The 20,904-nt window shown below is 42.5% G+C and overlaps 1 protein-coding gene across 2 annotated transcripts in view; it reads left to right on the top strand.

Moving 5' to 3' along the window:
• Window positions 1-2,998: 2,998 nt before the first annotated feature.
• The window catches only part of STXBP6 (syntaxin binding protein 6), a 146,093-nt gene continuing 128,187 nt past the window's right edge, over window positions 2,999-20,904 (top strand). Inside the window, exon 1 of one of the 2 annotated variants that reach the window (XM_076344940.1) lies at window positions 2,999-3,092. The gene's annotated coding sequence lies outside the window, so the exon portion shown is untranslated. Of the gene's footprint in view, window positions 3,093-8,162; window positions 8,251-20,904 lie in introns of those variants that run through there. The other variant, XM_076344941.1, reaches the window with a different exon arrangement.

The following is a 20,904-nucleotide window of genomic DNA, read 5'->3' as shown; positions in this document are numbered from 1 at the left end:
CTTGCACACAAGCCATTTCCTCAGTCTCATGTGCTCCTGGAGCAAAGGTGAAGTTTTGCTTTTGAATACTCAGATGAGTCTTAGACCCAGATAACCACCAATATCTCTATTTCACCTCTACTCTGGTGGAACTGATGGAAAGTGAACTTTCCGAATCTGGACCTACCTCCTGATCCCACAAGATTACAGAACATACTCTGAGGCAAGCTCAGTTTGTTTCTCGGATCTCAACCCTGCAAACACTATGGCTGTCAAGAGATGTGCTTTGGTAGAATTAGTTAAAATGGTTTAAGACAGTATCACTTCCCAGCCTTAAGCTCTCCCTCCTGGCCAGAGACTGCTGCAAGAAATGTTTGGGTTAGAGGTGAGGTTAGTTTGTACTGAGATAACAGACTATAAATTGGGGTAGGAGAGACAAACATATGTCCTGTTCTACTCTGAAGACGGTAAGCTCTGTGAAGGAGTCTGGCATACTGCTGTGGGCATTAATCTCTCAAATTTATTCATTCCAATCCACCAGATATTACTTGTCAGAACCCTTAGGCACTCAAATAATTTTACATGGTTGACTGACAGATCTTTTTTGTGTTGTTTAGGGCTACTTACATCTGTAAACCCACTTGCTTGCCTAGACCTGTTTGGCATGAAGGCTGAAGTCCGCTGGACAGTTTTGGTGTGCTAAATCTGTCTAACTAATAAATTTATCCAGTTGTAGGAGGAGAACAATGGCTGAGCACAAGTATGCCACTCAGCCTGACAAGCCCAAGGACAGTGAAGACAACATTCTACAAGAAGAGTACAAGTCATTGTAAATGACAGGCTATATGCTTAAATATAAACCAAAGTCCATCAATATAATTTAGCATTTCTAGTAGCAACAATCAACTTACCAAAATTAAATACTATCAGTTCAAAAGATGATGGAAGCAAAAATGAGACACATTTGAAAGGTTTGAGTAGCTGCAAAAATAAAAACTGCACTTCAAGTTCTACCCTCATCTGAAATATATTGCCTGCAGAGAACCTACAGGGGAAAAAAAAAAAGGGAAAAAACTCCAAACGCCAAAATACACTAGAACTAAAAGAAGAAAAAAGGGATAAGAGGTTGAAGGGCTTTTTTAGTGTTCCCAAATGCATATTCAGCTTTTTTCTTCGTGGTTTCTGGAATTGGGTGATTAAATTACCATCTCAACTTCAGCGTTACTACTCTGTATGGTTGCAGAGAAGTTAGAAAATGACATTTTAAAAAACATGGTATTTAAGTAGTAGATAAAAATGGCCCACATATCTGGACGTTCCCAAGTTTATCTTTCTAAAAAAGGTAGTGACGAACTCTTTGAACGTCTCAATGCTCAGATTCTGATCGCCCCTATTACTACATGAAAAAGTAACCTTGTTTCCAACTTTGCCTTTCAGAACTGTGACCCGTCTTCCCTGTTTTCTTTTCATGGCTGTGCATCTGGCCAGAAGTCCATGGATGCTGGAGACATTGAACTCTATTGGCAACCAGACTCACACAAAAAAGGGATCTGTCTTTTGGAAATTTATTTTTAGTATACAGGGAAAACTGAAGGCCACTGGGGGCTGAACTTCTTTATATATAAGATGAGGAGGCAGTAAGGCATTTGTGGGAGGCTGTTGCCTATAACAAAAGTAGATCGGCCTTTTTCCACGACACCCATGCAAAATTTATTGAAATTAATATGAGTCATTGAATGGATTTCAGAGCATTTTAAAGAGAGAGCTAAAGGCACAGCAATACAACTGAGTGTAATGGACTGAAAAACTGAGGCGGTAGTGAACAACGGCCACTGTGTAACATCAACAACCATTAGGTTAAATGATGGGATCAAAATACACACACACCGAGCAATCAATCAATTTACATTTTCATTAACTCACGGAAATTGTACTGACTACAATTCATGTTGACAACCGTAGAAAAATGTGGTGTTATAAATTAAACATTGTAAAATAAAGTACAAAAATATTTTGCTATGTTAGGAATGTTTATTTTCTTACTAACCAGCTTATTGTTTTCGAGCATTACATTCCCAGTATTGCCACACACAGCACTTCTAGCAACGTGGCGCAGAAGCTGGACGTCTCACCGGTATCCAAAGTGGGAAGTACAGTAGCAGGATTCGTTTCCAGTCTTACCCCCTGAGCGTGGATTAGCAGCCCTCTGTTACTATTTATTTGAAGTCTGACGCTTTAGCAGAACGTAACGCCTTTCAGGAAGCTCACTACGGGCTTAAGCAGCCATTCCCACACCTGGCGGACCTACGGCTCTCCAGCCATTCTTTACCGCGGCTTTATCCTCGGGCGTCCAGAAAAGGCAGACCCGACTCCTGCGCCGCGGGCTTCCTGTGACAAGGTGTGAACGCGTTTCTGTTTTCCTCAGCACGTTTAGCGCTGCAAAACTCATGAGAGCGCGCTAAAAGGATGCTTTATAAATTAATTTTGGAGGTTTGCCCGTCTCAACTCTTTTAACCCAGGCGCCGGCCGCCTCCGCCCGCCCAGCGCCCGCTCCAGCGCCGCGGGGCTCCGGCCGCGGCGGAACCCAGCCCCCGCGGCGCCTCCCCCGGCCGCCGCCGCCGCGCGCGCACGCGGTCCGCTCCCACGGTGCGCTCTCGCGGTGCGGCGCTGCCGCCGCCGCCGCCAGTCCGGCTACGCGGCGGCCCCGCGGGCGCGGAAGCGGCGCCGAGCCCGCGATCATCAGCGTTTGGGGTTTCTTTGTTCACTCCCCTCCGGCGATCCCAAACTCCCATCCCAACGCGCTTATTTCCTCCTGCCTCCCAAACCAGCTTCCTGCCCTCGCCCGCCCCGCTTCTCGCCCCCGCCCGCCGGCCCCTCCGCGCCCGCCCTGCCGCCGGTTCGCGGGCGGCCCGGGACGGTGGCTGCGGGGGCGGGGGGCGGCCCGCGGGCGGCCCCGATTGGCGCAGCCGGCGCACGTGGGGCCGCCCTCACGCCTCGGCGCTGGCAGCGCGGCGGCCGCCGCCGCGGGGCGCGGTACAGCACGGCACTCCGCGCGGGTCTCCGCTCATCGCCCGCGCCGCTGCGGCGACGAGGGGAGCCGAGACGGCGGGAAGGTAGGTGTGGGGGCGGCAGCCCCCGTGCTGCGGGTCGCGGTCGCCCGCCGCGGAGCCGTGGGGTGCGGTGGGGGCTCCCTCGGTGGCGGCGCCGCGCCCGCCCCGCTGGGGCTGGTGGCTGCCACGGCGCCCGCGGGAGGAGCAATCTGAGGAAGCGGGGCAGCGAGTTAACGATTAACTCCACAGTGGCGGCCGCCGCCTCGACCCCGGCGCCGGGGGTGCCGGGCCGAGGCAGCCGGGTCTGCGCCTTCGAGGGGAGGTGGCTGTTCCCGGGCCGCGCGGCGGGGCGGGGGCGGCCGCTGCCGAAGCCCGCGGAGCTCCGCGGCCGCGGAGCGCCGTCCGCCGGGCGGCTGAGGCGAGGCGAGAGGTGCGTCTGGCAGCAGAGCCCTCCTTCCCTCGCCGTCGGAGGCTGTCGGAGCGGGGCGTCGGGTTAGGTCCCGGCCCTGCGGTCACCGCCCGCCCCCCCCCCCCCCCCCCCCCCAGCAGGAGCCTTTGCTCTGACACCGGCCCAAAAGCCTGCGCGCTGCCGGGAGCCGCTGATGCAGCCCGGCAGTGGTCGTTCCCCAGTCGTTCCTCCTGGGGAGACTCTCTGGGTGGCGAAGAGCAGCACAAAAAGGGCCAGCAAACGTTAAGCGGATCTAGTGGTCTCCTTCCAACACAATGTTTTAGGAGTAACCTTGACAGTCCAGTGAAACGGCCACCGCTGCCTTCCTTGCCTCCTGTGTGAACTAGCTTTGCTGATGGAAAAGTAAAACTTACAATGTCTGTCTTCCTTATCCTCTCGTGTTGCACTGATGCTGCTGAAGTCTGAAGTTCAAGGAAATATTTACCATTATTTAGAGAACTTTATTATTATTTTTTCATCTTATTTTGCCTTCTGTCAAACAGAGGACTTCAGGTTTTAGGAATTGCATCACTTTGCAAATCCCTCTTTCTCTAAATGTAAGTTGTCTTTTAGGATGTCTTCGGCTTGGTTGTTTTCCTTTTGTGAGTCAGAACTAGTGTTACTGCTTTTCATTGCTTGAACAGGCTCCAGAAATCCATGACACCTCTCTTAAGAGTTTTAAGAGTTCTTGCTCATGTGATGGGGATCGTCTGGCATCTCTTTGTGCTTAACGATACTGAGGCGGACGGGACCTTATCCTTTTCCATCCTGAAATACTGGAAGATGACAATATGGTATCTAAATTCTTTTTTCATTATGACATCTGATCAAAGCTGCAGCATCTGACTGTAGAGGAGGTCTCTGACCTGCTGTCTCTTTTATAAGCAGAGGGCAGGGAAGTTGCACCTTGCTGGTGATGCACTGAGTTAGCAAGTCATAGGTTTCTTTTCCACATCTGTAGTTTCCAAGCACCCTTTGACTCTTGATTTTCTGTAAGTGTAGTTAGCTATTTTAATGAGGCCTTGAAAACTCCAAATGTGGTGGTTTTTGAAGTAACAAACGCGAAAGAAAATACTTGGGGTAGTTCGTTTGTGTGAAATATTCATGACGGTGAGTTGGGATTTCCCCCCCCCCCCTATGAAATACAATTTTATGGTTTCTTGCCCATAGGAAGAATGATTCCGCCATGGGGTTGATGGTAGTCTGCTTGATAAATTACTTGAAAAAGGTCCCTTTCAGTGAAATGTTTTAGGACCTTTCTTCCTGGGGGAATGCAGTTACGGTGTAGTCGTGCCACACTAATTTCCCTTGTGCATACCCTTGATTTTCTTTAAGAAAATGCCTTAGAAGTTGGATGGCACCTTTAAAGGTGCACTAAGATAAATCAATGAAAATAAAAAATACCATGAAATTTTTGGAGTGGAGTGAAAGCACCGTTTTGGGAGTTAGCCCAGTCACCATTTTGTGACAGCTTCCCCGCGTGAAGGAATTTCCAGGTGGAAAAAGGTCTGGGAAGAATTGTGCTATGGAAAGTAAGGGGTGTTTTACCCCTGAGCAAGACTGTTTGCTATGGGGACTGAGGTTGCTGTAACTTGCACACATTGATTTCGCATCTCCGTTTCATTTATCTTCACATTTTTGAGTGTCCCTCTAGACATAGTCTGGATCTGAACAGCTAGTCAGGGAAGTGTGACGATAACACAACAACGTGTACTTTAGAAGGCCCAAAGAGAAATGTTTTTTCTTCCAGGTGTATATTCAGATCATCTCACTCTTGTGTGCATATGTGACTTTTAGGCAGGGAGGATAATATAAAAATAAGCTATTTATAAAATCCTCAGTATGAAGGGTTTTTTTTCCCCTCCTAGTTGAATATTTTTTCATTACACTACTTCAGGCTACTTATACTGGAAGTTTACTTCTTAAATAAGATGAATTCATCAATAGATACTTCTTGTGTTTGTACTGTCGTTAGTGGAATAAAGCGTACATTTTAGAGAACTTAAAAATACCTCTTTCTTAAAAAAATGCAGTTTTTAAAGCTAAGATGACTTGTTTTATTATGAATAAAATGCTGTGAAATGCTGACTCTGGAAAACAGTAGCTGTTGGTCCGTTTTAGGGGGAGGTATGCTATCTAAATAATAGTGCATTTGTTCTTTCTTTTTCTTTTCTTCCTTTGTAACTTAATGTTCCTTTCCAGTGTACAGCTGGTAAGTTAACATTGCCAAGGTTGTACAAAAGTGTTTTAATCACAGTTTTGGAAGCCTGTGTTTGGATAAGGTGATGGTAAGACAAATTGATTCCTCCTGTTTTTAACCAAACAGGAATGCTATAGCTAATGTGTGTACAGAGACAAATCAAGCCCTTCAAGAGAACACTTAATTTGCTTAGTCCTTGATTGGCAGTCTTGAGTGATGTTAGGGATTTGAAAAATGGATGAACTAAAAGCCTTGGTATTAATTTGTATTGTAGCCAGATATGCCAGTGAATTCATTAATACACTTTTGCATATGACTGCAGCAGGCAGTGCTATGTTAACTGTATAGAAGTGTGTTTAAATTTGACTATTTCTTGTTCTGAGTCAGGACACTAACTAGGGTAAATCTGGTATCTCATTAGTGCTAATAAACATCACCTGATTGTTTCTGGTTGCTTCTTGTGTAGCATTCCTTGGTTATACAAATCTTTAATAGGGTACAACTATACAATTGTTTTTTTTTTTTCTGTATCCCAGACAAATTTCTTAAACTTGGGGAAAAGGAGAGCAAAATAGTAACAACAACACAAAACAAGAAATGTGTTGAGAAAAGAAGGGACTCTTGGTTTTTTTCTGCCCAAACAATGCCGTAGAGCATTTAGACTGTGATGCGAAGGGGGGAACTCTGGTTTTAGGGGGGTGGGGGGAAGAACATTGCCTCTTACTGCTCCCCCCCCCGCCTCCTCTGAGTAAGCCGCTATCACAGAAATGAATGATGGTTTCTCAGGAAGCAAATGCATTTTTGAGGCTATATATAGCAGAAATAAACTTGTGAAATGTACTCACTGGGTAACTGAGGGGAGAAAAGAGACCAGACCATTTTACAAAATCATGGTATTCAAACTCTTTCAAAACTGCCAGTACCCTCCCTCCATCCTGAAAAATCTTTTTCTGGTAGTCCCTTTTGTTTCTCCAATATGCATTTGCTGGAGGCCCAGTTGACTTTTGGCATGTGTTGTTCATTGTGACACTCTAGAGCTCATAGTTGAACATTGAGGTGCGTTTTTTTCCATCTTAAGCTTAGGCAGACATCCTCTGCACCTGAGGTCTTTGACACAGATGATGCTGTGGGGCTTCTTTGTCATGAGTATGAAAGATACTAATTCCTTTGCAAATGGGATTGCATGACTGTAGGTTAGCTCAATAATACTATGTGTTCCTACTTTCCCTTTCGTAATTTTTCTTTGGCAAATAGTGTTGGGAAAGGATTCCCGGCTGTGCTGGAATGCTGCAGGTCTGGGAGCAGTTTGGACTGTAATGTTCCTGGAAGGGCGGGCTATGTTCTTTGCAAGATAGCCCTTATATTGGATTTCTGATGCTTGGAAGACCTAGGTTTATAAATGTGTGTGTTTAACATTGTGAGCCTCTGATTTTTATGTGTAGGTTACAGTTAGTGGTAATGCAACAACAGTAGCCCCAAGGGAAAAAAATCTAGACATTTCTGATCTGTAACATTTTGATTTCCTTAATAAAACAGGAGCGTTAGGAGCATTTAAGATTGGTAAGAATTCTGCACCGCTGAGCAATGGTTATGAATACAAGTTCTTAAAAGTTTTACTGTCATGAGCTGATATGGATTAAAGTTCAGCACTGAAAGCTAAACTTTATCTTTCTTGCCCTTTAAACTTGGTTCTAGTCTTGCTGAAGACATGAGAGCAGTGCCAGCTCCAAGAGTCTCTTGCCCCCTCCACCCCACCTTTACTATCTTGTGTGGTAAACTTCAGATACTTTCCCTTCATTATCTTTTCTTAGAGATTGCATGTGATTTTTAGATCTGTGAAGTTTCCAAGTAGTGTAAAACTTGTGTAGTATAATTACAGCCAGATCTGTTAATAATAGGGGAAAACCCCAAAATACATATATCTCTGTATGAAACACTTCGGATGGAGAGACGTTGCAAAACAGGTTTCTGGATAGGTTCAGTTTGTCTTGTCTCTGCATAAACCAGTTCAGTTCAACCTGTGTCAGTAATAAATAATAAACTTGTTTTGAATTAGATTTCAGTACAAGAAGTTAATCTACTCCAGTTAAACTGAACCAAAATAAACCTGGTTAAATCATGAATAAAGTTGTGCTGCTGTGGAAACAATTCCTTTTGCTTGAAGCATCACCATAAGGTAAAATCGGAAATGTAACTTTTATAGAATTTGGTGCTTGCCTGCTATTCGTTTGCGAAAGAGATCTTATAAATGCTTATCTTTTCTTCTTGGTAACTGTGCTGGCCAACAAGTTTGTTATTTATGCATTTTGGTTTTGGGTCTCCTTTTCACAGGCAATTCTGTGCTGTGCATGCAGGCTGTTGTAGAAAACTCTCTTGTATTTTGCAATTACTTGCTCACAGAACCAAAACTGTAAATCCCTAAGTTGGCTTACATTTTTTTTCAGGATTGTTGAAGTGCAAAATTGGAAAGCGTTTCAATTCCACTTCTACCTTTCCACTTGCTGGTGTATTTTGGAGGAGGGGAGGAACAAACACTTCGCCATATGCAATCCACACTTGGAAACTCCCTCTTGGTAATTAATAGAAGTTCTAGGATGTTCACAAGCTTCCTCTTGAATTGTTTGCTTTTGTAGGCCATAATCTCAGCATATCAACTTTCTCTCTTCATTTAAAGAGACACGATGCTCAGGTCATCATCATTAGTCATATATAGAAAGAAAGAATATGATCGATTATTGACAGAGTAGTATTACTCTGTTAGAGTGAGTTCCTGTTAGTTCATTTATTTTCTTGAGCTTGTATGGCAGGTTCCTGACACTGTAATAAAAACTGTCCAAATGTTCTGATATGCCCAGAGGTTAGTGACTAGCCTGTTAGCACCTTTGTGACTTTAATATAAACACTTCAGTTAGTTTGGTGGACTGGGAATTTGTCCACTGTAGGTTAATAAACAGCTCCACCCCCTAACAGCATGCACTTTGCTATTCTGTAGGACTCTGTGTTGGGTCATTAGCCTTTCAGGCAGCATGCACTGAAGAAGGGATGGATGCTCAGAGGAGATGTGCTCCACTTGTGCCTGGCAATGCAAAGGAACTTGTAACTGGCTTCCTGGTGGCCATCAGTTCCTTGCTGATATGCAGCTACTGCAGCTGGGCTCTGTACCTGTGGCTGTTGCCACTTTCCTTCATTGAATGCAAGTTACGAGATGCAGAGAGACCAAAAAAGTGTCCAGTTTCACTATACATCTTTCTACTGGAAGGACCAACAAAAGAAACTGCGTTCAGCTGCCCTTAGCCTCTTAAAGACAGGTTTAGCGGTAGGTGTTGAAACTCAGAATTCACAACTTAATTGTAATTTTAAAATCCACGCGATCACTTTTGTGTAGATACAAAGAAAGCAATCTGACTTCAAAATACAAAAACCCAGAAGATCACAGAACAGCTGAGGTTGGACGAGACCTCTGGAGGTCCCTTTTTTGCAGATCTATCATATCTGTCTCTTTAGAAGAAAAACTATGTTAAGATTAGCTTTTTGTTTGGTTTGGAAGATGTAGAAAGGAAATTGCTGCTTGTAAATTCAGATGTTCACTAGTTAAGACAGAATATCTAATTTAGGAGGTTTTGTTTTGTTCTTTTCCCTTTGTTTTGTAAGCAGATGTCTGAGTGAGGTCAGGGAGACATTCACAGGTGGAATGGAGTTCTTGTTTTCTAGACCTGAAATTTTCCTAACTTATGTTTTTTCTGAGCTATCTTAAATTGGGACCTTTCAGTATTCCGCAGGCATCTTTCAGAAATGTCGATGTTACTTCCCTCCTCTTTCCCTGTGGCTTCTGACTTTAGTGCTTTGCTCTCCTGTTGTTAGCAGGTTGCATTAACAATCCATACTGTGGAAGGATGATTCTGTTTCTAGGCAGAGGGAATGGAGTTCTTAGTTACTAGATCTGAAAAATTTAAAATTGTGCTGAAACTATTTATTTTTGTCTTGATCAGTACAGAAGTTCAATTTCAGTATAAATGCACTTTCAGTACATTGTTTGGGGAAGGATTATTCTTGACTGGGTTTAATAAAACTTCAGTTTAAAGGGAATTAAATCATGTGTCAGTTGTTCATTTAAATTTTGAAAACATCAGTTTTGCTGTAGCCTGTATGCATTTGCAGCTGTTCAGAAGTGACTGTCGGAGCAAAGAATGATTCACCAGCGTATGAAGTGCTGAATACTTCTCACATTGCTGGTAATGTAGTAAGATCTGTATTTGAAGAATGCAACCAAGACTGAATATTTACATGTTTTTAATGATTTTTCTGCATGACAAACTGGTTTGACTATGTTATGTTAGCAGACTGAGGTTGCTTTAAGGTAGGGTATTCAGATCACTCTCAATTTACCAAGGCCTGAAATTTGCATACAGAAATTCATAATTGAAGTGCAGGTTTTGAAGATTCTGCCTTAATTTAACTCCTATGGAAATTAAAGAAAAGGCTGTAGTTGACTTCACTGGGACTTGAACAGAGCAGCTAGGCATGCTTTGTCCTATGGAGTTGCTTTACTTTTCTGTCTCCTATGTACTTAGGTAGGTTTCAGACATTCCTTTAATATGTAACTATGGGACTAGGTGACATAAGTTTCGCAAATGCTAAGACTATAGTTGCAGTATATAATCTATTCTTGAAATACCCAAATCTAAGATTAAGGATTTTTCTTATGGTGACCAGTTGTATCTTGCAAAGCTGTTAATTAACCTGCAGTTAGACACAAACTGCATTTGTGCTTCAGTCTGTGCTTAAAACTAGTCTCTTTTATGTCAGGCCTTGCGTTGACTCTTGTGAGTTGACGCTGTCTATTTCAGGCACCTGATTATCCCCTGACCTGAAGGTCCATGTTTCCTGTCTAGTCAGTGGAAGGAGTTTGAAGCCCTGAGGGCATGAATCGGAGCATTGTAGTGTTTCACAAAATAGTAATGGCATTACTTCAGTAAGCAGCATTAGAAAGCATCAACAGAAATGGCTTTTATGTGAGTTGAGAGTAAGGCAATACAATTTTGTGACTGTACCATGTTAGGTGATGCTAGCTATGTCTGTTGGGTTACGTCCCATTTACACATCTTAGCACACCACCGTCCCTGCATGACCCAATTTGTCAAAGTAATACTGAGCTGTGGATGGTTCTTGTCCCCAGCCCAGGGGATCAGCTGCATGGGGGTGTCAAACTTGAGAAAGCTTTGTGAAGATAAGAGAACTCACTGATCTGTGAAGTTTCTTAGGATGAAATTGGGACCTGTAACTTATTTTTAGTGCCTTGATGGGATCTCAAGTACGACATTTAACATCTTAAAATAAAAGTAAAACCTGTGTGTCCGATCTGATATTTTAACTCAAAGCCCTTATCTGACAGAAGATTAATATGCCAGCCCTTAAAGGAGTAAGAAACCAAAATGCCTATAACTTGATTAAGGAATCTAGTAGATGTGAGCTATGTATAGGGCACCTTCAGATCCTCAGAAGAATTACATAAAAGAAGACTAGTTTCAGGTTCTGTTCAGTTGCTAGACAATGTTTCAATTTAGTGGACAAGAAGTATGCAGTTAAAATATTTTAGACTCTGGTAGCTTTTAATTTTTTTTTCTTTAAAAATCATGCATCTTAACCTCCTAAAAAGAAATCCTTAAAGATGACATCTGTCAGCTAAGAAATGTCTTGATTCTATTTACTTTTTTCCATAAAAGAAAAAAGTGTATGTATGTTGTCGTGGTTTAACCCTGGCTGGCAACTAAGCACCACACAGCTGCTTGCTCACTTCCCCCCCCAGTGGGATGGGGGAGAGAATCAGAAGGGTAAAAATGAGAAGACTCGTGGGTTGAGATAAAGACACTTTAATAGGTAAAGCAAAAGCCACGCATGCAAGCAAAGCAAAACAAGGAATTCATTCACCACTTCCCACCGGCAAGCAGGTGTTCAGCCATCTCCAGGAAAGCAGGGCTCCATCACACGTAACAGTTACTTGGGAAGACAAAAGCCATCACTCCAAACGTCCCCCCCTTCCTTCTTCTTCCCCTGGCTTTGTATGCCGAGCATGACGTCATATGATATGGAATATCCCTTTGGTCAGTTGGGGTCAGCTGTCCCAGCTGTGTCCCCTCCCAGCTTCTTGTGCACCCCCAGCCTACTTGCTGGTGGGGTGATGTGAGAAGCAGAAAAGGCCTTGACTCTGTGTAAGCACTGCTCAGCAGTAGCTAAAACATCCCTGTGTTGTCAACACTGTTTTGGTCACAAATCCAAAACATAGCCCCATACTAGCTACTATGAAGAAAATTAACTCTGTCCCAGCCAAAACCAGCACATTCTCCACCCCTTACTCCATACCATTTACATCATGTTCAGGTCTCACATTATCCAATACATTCTTTTTACCCACCATCACCCTTCCCATCCTTTGATATAATACACAGATATCATTCCCTTAGTCTATGGGCCACCCCTGTAAAAAGTCTGTAAAATGTCCACGAGTTCATTTAGTTCATGACTTTGGGCTCCATCTGTTAATGGTGGTCACTCAGGACAGGAGGGGTGGTGTGTTGCATGGAGTTATTGGGCACCAAAGCCAGCTCAGGTCAGGTCACTACTGCATTTGCATTGCTTCTTGTAAGGCTTGTCCTCCATTGGTTCGGGGGGTTCCTGCTGTAGTAATTCCTATAACATGCAACTCAAATAATGGGTTACAACAATTTAAAGGTATTTCCATTACACTCTCCACCCCTGGTCCCTTTGGATCAGACCATCGGGTTTAACACTGCAATGAACTCCTCCCCTTGCCCCTGCTCTGGCTTGGACTTATCCACAAACTGCAGTCCCTTAGGGATGTACCTGCTCCAAGTGGAGCCTGATCTATGAGCCACAGTCTCTCCAGCGATATACCTGCTGCAGCATAGACTTATCCACAGCCACAGTCGCTCTGAGGTGCACCTGTTCCAGCATGGCCTTCTCCATGGACCACAATGCCTTCAGAGATATACCTGCTCCAGTGTGGCCTTACCCACAGCCACGGTCCCTTCAGAAGTAAACCTGCTCCAACATGGCCTTACCCATGGCTGCAGTCCCTCCAGGGGGGTACCTGCTCTGTCGTGGGCTTATCCATGGCCACACGCTTTGAGGTGCTCCAGCATGACCTTATGCTCAGCCACTGATGCTTCAGGGTGTACCTGCTGCAGAATGGACTTATCCACAGCCACAGATGCTTTGAGGTGTACCTTCTTCAGCGTGGACTTACCCTTGGGCCACAATCCCTTCAGAGGTATACCTGCTGTGGCACAGACATAACCACAGCCACAGACGCTTTGGGGTGTCCTGCTCTTGCATGTACTCATGCACAGGTCACAGTCGCTTCGACTCGAGTTCACACTGGAGTTCCAGCCTGTCCCGTACAGCAGCACAGAAACAGCAGCGATGCCCTGGCCATCTGCCAGCCCAGGCACATTGCCATTGCTGTTATCAAAATGTTCCCAGGCTCAGCGGAGTAAGATGGTAAGCAGTACAGCAAGCAGCGAAAGCAAAAAGCAGCCACTAACGAGCACTAGACTCTAATATACAGTAAGGCAAGGAAGCCCCATGGCAAGCACAAGAGCCTGCCAATTAATAGCTAAATAGCAGTAACAGCTATAAATTTGATCTAGCACATTCCAATCAAATCTGTTGTTATCTCGAACCGTTTGGGCCCTGTGTTGGGCACCAAAAAGGACTGTTGTGGTTTAACCCGAGCCAGCAACTAAGCACCACACAGCTGCTCGCTCTCTCCCCCCCGGTGGGATCGGGGAGAGAATCGGAAGAGTAAAAGTGAGAAGACTCGTGAGTAGAGGTAAAGATAGTTTAATAGGTAAAGCAAAAGCCATGCACGCAAGCAAAGCAAAACAAGGAATTCATTCACTACTTCCCATGGGCAGGCAGGTGTTCAGCCATCTCCAGGAAAGCAGGGCTCCATCACACGTAACGGTTACTTGGGAAGACAAATGCCATCACTGCAAATGTTCCCCCCTTTCCTTCTTCCCCCAGCTTTATATGCTGAGCATGACGTCATATGATATGGAATATCCCTTTGGTCAGTTTGGGATCAGCTGTCACAGCTGTGTCCCTTCCAAATTTCTTGTGCACCCCCAGCTTACTCCCTGGTGGGGCGGTACAAGGAGCAGACAAGGCCTTGACTCTGTGTAAGCACTGCTCAGCAATAACGAAAACATCCCTGTATTATCAACAGTGTTCTGGTCACAAATCCACAACACAGCCCCATACTAGTTACTATGAAGAACTCTATCCCAGCCAAAACCAGGACAATGTGTATACATATTTTATGTATAATATGTGTATACACATACCTATTGGACTTAGTCATGTAATGTGAAATAAAACTGCCTTTTTTTTTTTTGTGGTGGTTATTCTTGTGAAAGAGATATTAATGTTTTGGAGTAGGAGAATAAGTGCTTATGGTGGGCCTTGTAAACTCCTTTGTCATGGTTCCAGGTGTCTGTTGGTCCAATCCTACTTCTAGTTACTTGTGTATAAATCTTCGAATTCATTCTTCTAGAAATGACTGCTTATGTATGAGAGTGTGCAGGTCTGGGCTGAGGTAAGGCCTGGTCCTGTTGTCCTTAGAGTGCAATAACAGTGCTTCTGCATCACTATTAGAGGGGTGGTAAGAACATGCAACTCTGCTTCCTCTTCCCCACCACTAGTTTATTAGGGAGCTGACTTGGTTTTCTGGATGTTAGGGTAAATATACTGGGAATTCTCCAGTGGTAACGGACACTTGTTTATTTTGTGTTTGTCCCCTATGGAAGCTTGTGAAGCAGTGCATAGTCAAGATGCTGAAACAGCTTATGATTAGGTGCTTGTATCAAACAGTAATAGCTGATGTCTTCAAATTATTTATCTGAAACCTTGGAGTAACTTTAAATATTGACTGGTTTTTTTCTGTGAAAGTAGTTTTGTTACTAATTCAAAAGCTAACTGTGTCCAGTTTGGGATTTGTTCTTCGTATTCCATAGTTACTGGGAAAAGTGCAGGAATGGGTTGTCTTTGCCTGTAACCCAGGTACCACTTTGAATACTAAGTGAGGCTTCATTACAGCCCCTTCTCAGAGAAGTGATCAGGCTGAGGGATGCAGCTGTGCAACACCTATAGCACTGACCTGGCACCTGAGGTCCCACAAGTGCTTACCAGATGCTGAGCTCTCCCGTACATCCATGAGCTGGGTGTGGTGAACCCTCATTTGCTGCTGAAGTAAATGACCTTAAGTGAGTTCTTTAAGGTCATGTTATACTTCTGTGGTAAAACTGGGATAATAATGCATCTTTCTGTTTCCATTTTTATAGATTGCTAGTGTATCAGACTTTATCTTTTAAGCAATTCAATAGAAGACTTGAAATCAACTCAGTGTGCATTTGAAGTCCCTTGGTATTTGAATTTGTGGATTTATGCCATGGAGAATCTTGCCTAGTTGGTAAGACAAACTTCTTCCCCTTTCCAGTTTATAACAAACTAGTTACTTACGTTTCTAGAGTAAAATAGGCAATGATGTATATTACATTTTCTGCCCCTTTCTTTGTGCATCTGTTGTGTCTTGCTCTGTAGTGTGACATAGTTTGTGCATGTACCCTGTCTCTGCACCAGAAGGAAATGAAATTTCACAGGTGGAGCAATAAAAGCCACCCATGTGAAGGTGGAGCATCTGGGTGTTTTGTAGGGACCTGGTTTGGTAGCCAGAGTTACACGAGTGCATTTGCTCACTTCCTGCTGGTGACAAAGCAGTAAATCCAGGTTTAGTTTTCTGTATGTTCCCTCCACTATGTGGATTTATTTCATGTTCTTACAACATAGGCTTATCTGAACTTCAAGACGTGCCCAGCTTTGACATGAGTGCTCATATTCATTTTTGCCTTATCGTTTCAACATCCTTCCCCCCGGCCCTTCCAAAAGGGTGATATGAGATAGAGGTGACAATTTATGTCTGTTATGGCTTTGAAAGGGAACCTTGTTCTTCTGAAAGGGGGGTAAATACATAATTTTGCTGGCCATAAGAGAAATACCCTTTTTTTTTTTTTTTCATTCAGTGAGCTACCTGGGGCAGGGGTCAGAAAAGTGGAACCCAAACTATGATATAATGTATTGTATTAAGCTATTCTGAATAAACTCTTCTGAAAATGGAAAAGAGAGATTATAGGACTTTCGGAAAGTCCAGCAGTTTCCCTATAAACATGTCTGAGATGGAAGGAAGTGAGACTTCAGTACCACGGAAACACGGAGAGGTGCAATGAGTAGCCTTCTTAACACAGAGGTGTGGAAGCTGTTGGAGGTGTTTATCTGATTAATGAACCAGCAGCACTGGTTTGGCTGTCCTCCTCAGAGAATCATTATTCCCATGACCTGGTCTCAGCTGTGTGTTACTCTTTCTCATCTTGCTCTTTATATTTTCTTACTTTATAATTTTTTTTCTATTCTTTCACCATTTGTCATCATTTCTCATCTTGTCGTCCTTTGTATGTGTGTTTAATAATCAGGCTGCTTTCTTTCAAACCTCATTTAGTGGTCCCCTGGGACTTCTTAAGGGACTCAGTAGGTGTGTATTTCCCTGTCATGCCCCACCTTAAACATTAACTTCTGCACCTTTGGCAAAAATTTTGGCTAGAGACTGATTTCCTCTATTGACAGGCTAGTTCTCCCCTTCCCTCATTTTCTTGTCTCCTTATCTAAATAATCAGACTTTTCCAGCTTATCTTGAAAACAAGGTATCTTTTGAGGGGAGTAAGACGTGACATTTCTTTTCTAGCTTCCATTTCTCTCTACTTCCCATTTTTCTTCCCTTTCACAAAATTTCTTTTATCGTTCTTGTGAGAGTTGCATACTTTAAATGAAACAATGAAGTTATTGATGATAAGGGATAAAAGGTAAGTGTTTTGTAAATGCCACTGTGGTATGTTCTGGGTCTTTCCAGGTATGTTGTTACACTCTGTGACAGGAGGATGTGAAGTGCTTCACACACATTGAGTAAATAATAGCTGTTAGGAATAAATGCTTTTGAATTAGCAGAGCTGGATAACTTGTTCCAGAAAATCCTAAATGAAAAGCTGGAGAAAGTGTGGATAGAATAAGGGGTTGAATTTGGGAATGCAAAATGGAGGGAGGGCCCTGGAGTTATGTTAGACAGGTAACTAAATGGTTGCTCCTTAAGCCATAGTGGAACAAAAGAAGTCAATGCAGTGCCAGTCCTGAAAGGAGAAAATAGGAATGAATGGTCACTAAAAGTAAGAAAAAGACAAATTTGGGGTGGTGGGTGGTTATTTGCCTCAGTGGAGGGTGCTGGCAAGTCTAATATATGTATTTTAATACTGTGCAGAGTATTCTGTATGTAATAAAGCTTGAAATTGGAGCAGTGTACATTCAAAGGCAAGAGAAATAGAAATAGATCTGTTAGTTATCTTTTAATCTTTCACTGAAAGGAGCAATTGATTTCAGTGTAGGATTACTTGTATAACAAGATGCAGGACATTGAAGGGCGGCCTCCTCTTCTGGTTGGTGTTTTCCCTTGTTCTAAAAAGTCTGAGCACTATAAATACTGGTAATATTGCGCTTCTTTGAAGTTAACCCTTAACAAATAATTTTAGTATACATAATTTGTAAATTAATTAGACATTTATCTATATCTGAGACCTCTGCTTTTTAAGAGATTAACTTGTATCTTTGCATATCCATAATGTGCAGGGTTTTTGTTTGATGTTTGATATGAGTTTGAAGAGTAGGACTTAAATCAAATATGAATTGTCTTAACTTCAGGTATCTGTAAAAATCTGCTCTTCTATAGAGTATGAAGCTGAACAAAACCAGTGGTCTGTTTGCAGAGCTTCGTTTTATTACCAGTACACAGAAGACCTTAGAATGGAAGTGGTCTGAGCACTGTTATGTTTTGGATAGATAATATAAATCCTAGTAGATGATTTATTGCTTGGTCTGCTGTATTGATAGAATAAATACTTTTTTTTTTTTGTCTTCGGACTGAATGGACAGCTGAGGCAAGAGGCATTTCTTAGAAGATTTTTGGAAGGTTTATTAACGCTAGATCCTTGCTTGATTCCAGATGGAAACCTTTTAGTTCTCTTTGGGGTTCCTATGAAATTGTTCTTTCCTGCAGTAAGCAAATAGTCTCTCTCAAATACATAAATGATGCTAGAATTGTCAAGCTGAGTGAGCAACTAAAAATAATGAGGTGCAAAGAATTCAAAATATGCATCTGGCTATTAGGGCTATGCCCACACTTTCCTGATATCATCCTTACTTGAAAAACATCTCTCGTTTTCTTCACTTGCGGTGCAGATGGCCATACAAAAGATTGCTCTTTGAAGAATGAAACATCACTAGGCATAGCAGCTAAAAGCACAGAATGCACTTAACTCTGTCCTTCTCAATCTCAAAATCTCTCTCTTGTGGATTTAGAAGCAGCTCTCATAATGATGTATCTTTTGACAAATTGGTATCCTTGTAAAAATGAAATGAAAGCCTTTTAAGAAGTTGAAACAGTATTTGTATCGTACTGTGTGCCTACACTCATGGCTCTTGCATTATAGATGCTGATTTTTCCAGAGTTGCCTGTCTGTTCTTGCAATACTTCCTGTTTGAAATTTTCTTGGAGAGACAGGAGGTTCTCAAATAGTAATAGATCCTGTAGCCCTTAAGACATGTATGCTTTGCAAATGAAATGCTTGTTTCTTTATTCAGGTAAATGGAGTAATGTGTGGGGTTTTTGGGTTGGTTTTTTTTGAAGAAAAAAAAAATCCTAAGCGTGCCCTCCCCCCCCCCGAGCATTTGGGGAGATTAACTTTGAAAATTCAGTCAACTCCTGTTTTTCTTTGAAACCTTTCCAACATATAAACAGGAATAATAAAGATTTTTCAGTACTGCAACCCTGATAGTATCCCACTTTTAAAAACATTCAGTGCTATTGGAATCTTGATGAAAACATCTGAAATTGTGGAAAGCTAGGTTCAGCTACCATAGCGCAGATGACCAGATGAAGGCATACGTAGATATGTGCATGTACCCATTGTGTCATCAGACCCTTTTAAGGGTGATGTTTAGTGGTTCTCTTTTTTGAAACTTCTTTGCCTATCTGTATGTGTTGTGATTCATCGGTGGCCTCACTGTACCTGTTATGCTGGATATAGTCTGTTAGTTTATATTTTGGCTCAGCATTACTCCTCAAATACATACTGTACATCTGCATTGCACATAAACACTCTATTTAAAAAAAAAAAAAATTAATCTTTCTCATATCTGCCAAGACTTGAATTCAGACCTTTGAGTTTCTGTGGCTTTTTGCTATAGCTCGGGAATCAGTTATGAAACTGCAGTGAGGAATGTGGGTCCTGCTTTGACCTGAAGTGTTGATGAAGATGGAAGAATTCTTTAAGCCAGGTAGTCTGTTTTAAAGGCTAGAACTTGTCATATTAAAATCTCAGAAAGTTAGAGCTGTGATGGTAACATAATAACTGATCCTTACCAGAGTAGGGATGAAAATGTTATTTGCAAAGCAAATGTTTGCAAAATCGAATGGGTCTGCCTTATTACCTTTGTGGGGTATGGCTAATTTTTTGTTTGGTTGGATTTCTTTGCTTTTGTCTTTTGTTTATACTGTGTTTAATGTATTATATTAATGATAACGTCTATGATAAAATGCATGGCTGAATCCTCCTTGCATAATGGGAGAGCTACTTGGAAGAGCAGTTAAATACAAAGAATTATCTGTGAGGCTTTAAGTACCTGTCCTGAAGATCTCTCTCGGCAATTTCTCCAGTTGTTGAACATAATGAACACAGAGCATCATTAACTTTAAAGATACTTATGTATAGAACAGGATCCTGGCTCTCTGTTGAATGTATGACATATATGGGTTTTTTTCTGCTCAGAGGAAGAAATTTCTCCTTTCTTACAAGTCTGTCCCATCCCTGTTGCAGGCTTGTCTTCATATGAAAATTAATAGGACTTCCTTTCCTTTCCTTCTCTTCCTTCTGCCTTCTCAATTTTCCTCCTTCTTATCTTGGCATCATGTACTTGGATTGCTTTTCTTTTATCTCCTGTTCCCTCCCTTCACCAAATTTCACTTGGGTATGTGTGGTTAAAAAGGCCATAGTTGCAGCAGGATGCCTACTCAGGTTAGTTGTGAGTAGGCACATGATTAGTGTGAAAGTTTAATATTAAAAGGAGAAGACTTTAGAGAAAGAACAAAGTGTTAAGCTACCAGCATAAATGTACAAAACCTTGATGTTTAACAAGGTGTGTAGAATGCCATGCACATTGCAGTGAAGAGTACTGATCACAAAAGAATATTAATAACAGTAATCTAAGATTTTAACAATTCTAGGACAAGTTTCCAGTTGATGAAAATTTGTTTAAAAATACTTTCCTTTTGACTTCAGCGTACATTCTTACAGCTCTCTGCCGTTCCCACTGCATTGTAACAGGGCTCAAACCCCACGAGTTAAGCCATTTTTCTTTCCTTTCAGAAATGAACAGAGGAGAGAATTGTGTTTCTGGTGAAGACAGCTCTAGAACTGTGTATGAGGAAATACTAGATCTGAATTGTTCTTACTGCAGTTGTGAAAAGGCATCAGAGCAGTAAATAATTCTATTGTGTAGCAGCAAAGACAGCTAAAGGAGAGTAAACATTTGGGTTTGATCTTGAATCTGATTTACATAGTTTATTTAACAAGGCTACCTGCTTTTAGAGTAGAAAGAGCAGGAACTTGTGGCAATTATAAGGTGAGTAGCAATTTGCGTTTCCATGTATGCCTTCCTCAGGTGTTTGTACCTTGGGCTTACTGAGTGTCAAATACCTTGAAGCGGTTAACATATTTGCAAAAGCTAGAAGGAATACCGCATATATTTGAATGCTCAGCAAACATTTGTCCTTTATTTTAGGCAAGCTCACAGGTGTCAGAGTAAACTTACCAGGCACCAAATGTGCCGGTCCACTGAAAGCACATCTCCATGTGAACACAGCTGTATAAGCTGGCTTCTTGACTACTGGGAAATAAGATCCTGAGAAGGGTGAGTCCTCCTGACAGAAGGCAGAGAGAACCTGGCGGTGTTTGAAAGACCTAGTTCTTTCTCTCTGTTTGTGAAACATAGCTAGCATCATCTTTACAGTACAAGGGAGGAAAGAATCGGGCAACGTTCCTTGTGAGAGCTTC

Source organism: Aptenodytes patagonicus, chromosome 7, assembly GCF_965638725.1.
Source record: "Aptenodytes patagonicus chromosome 7, bAptPat1.pri.cur, whole genome shotgun sequence".
In the NCBI taxonomy this organism is placed as follows: domain Eukaryota; kingdom Metazoa; phylum Chordata; class Aves; order Sphenisciformes; family Spheniscidae; genus Aptenodytes; species Aptenodytes patagonicus.
Note: the sequence above shows the minus strand (reverse complement) of the source record. Positions and strands in the feature narration are given on the sequence as shown.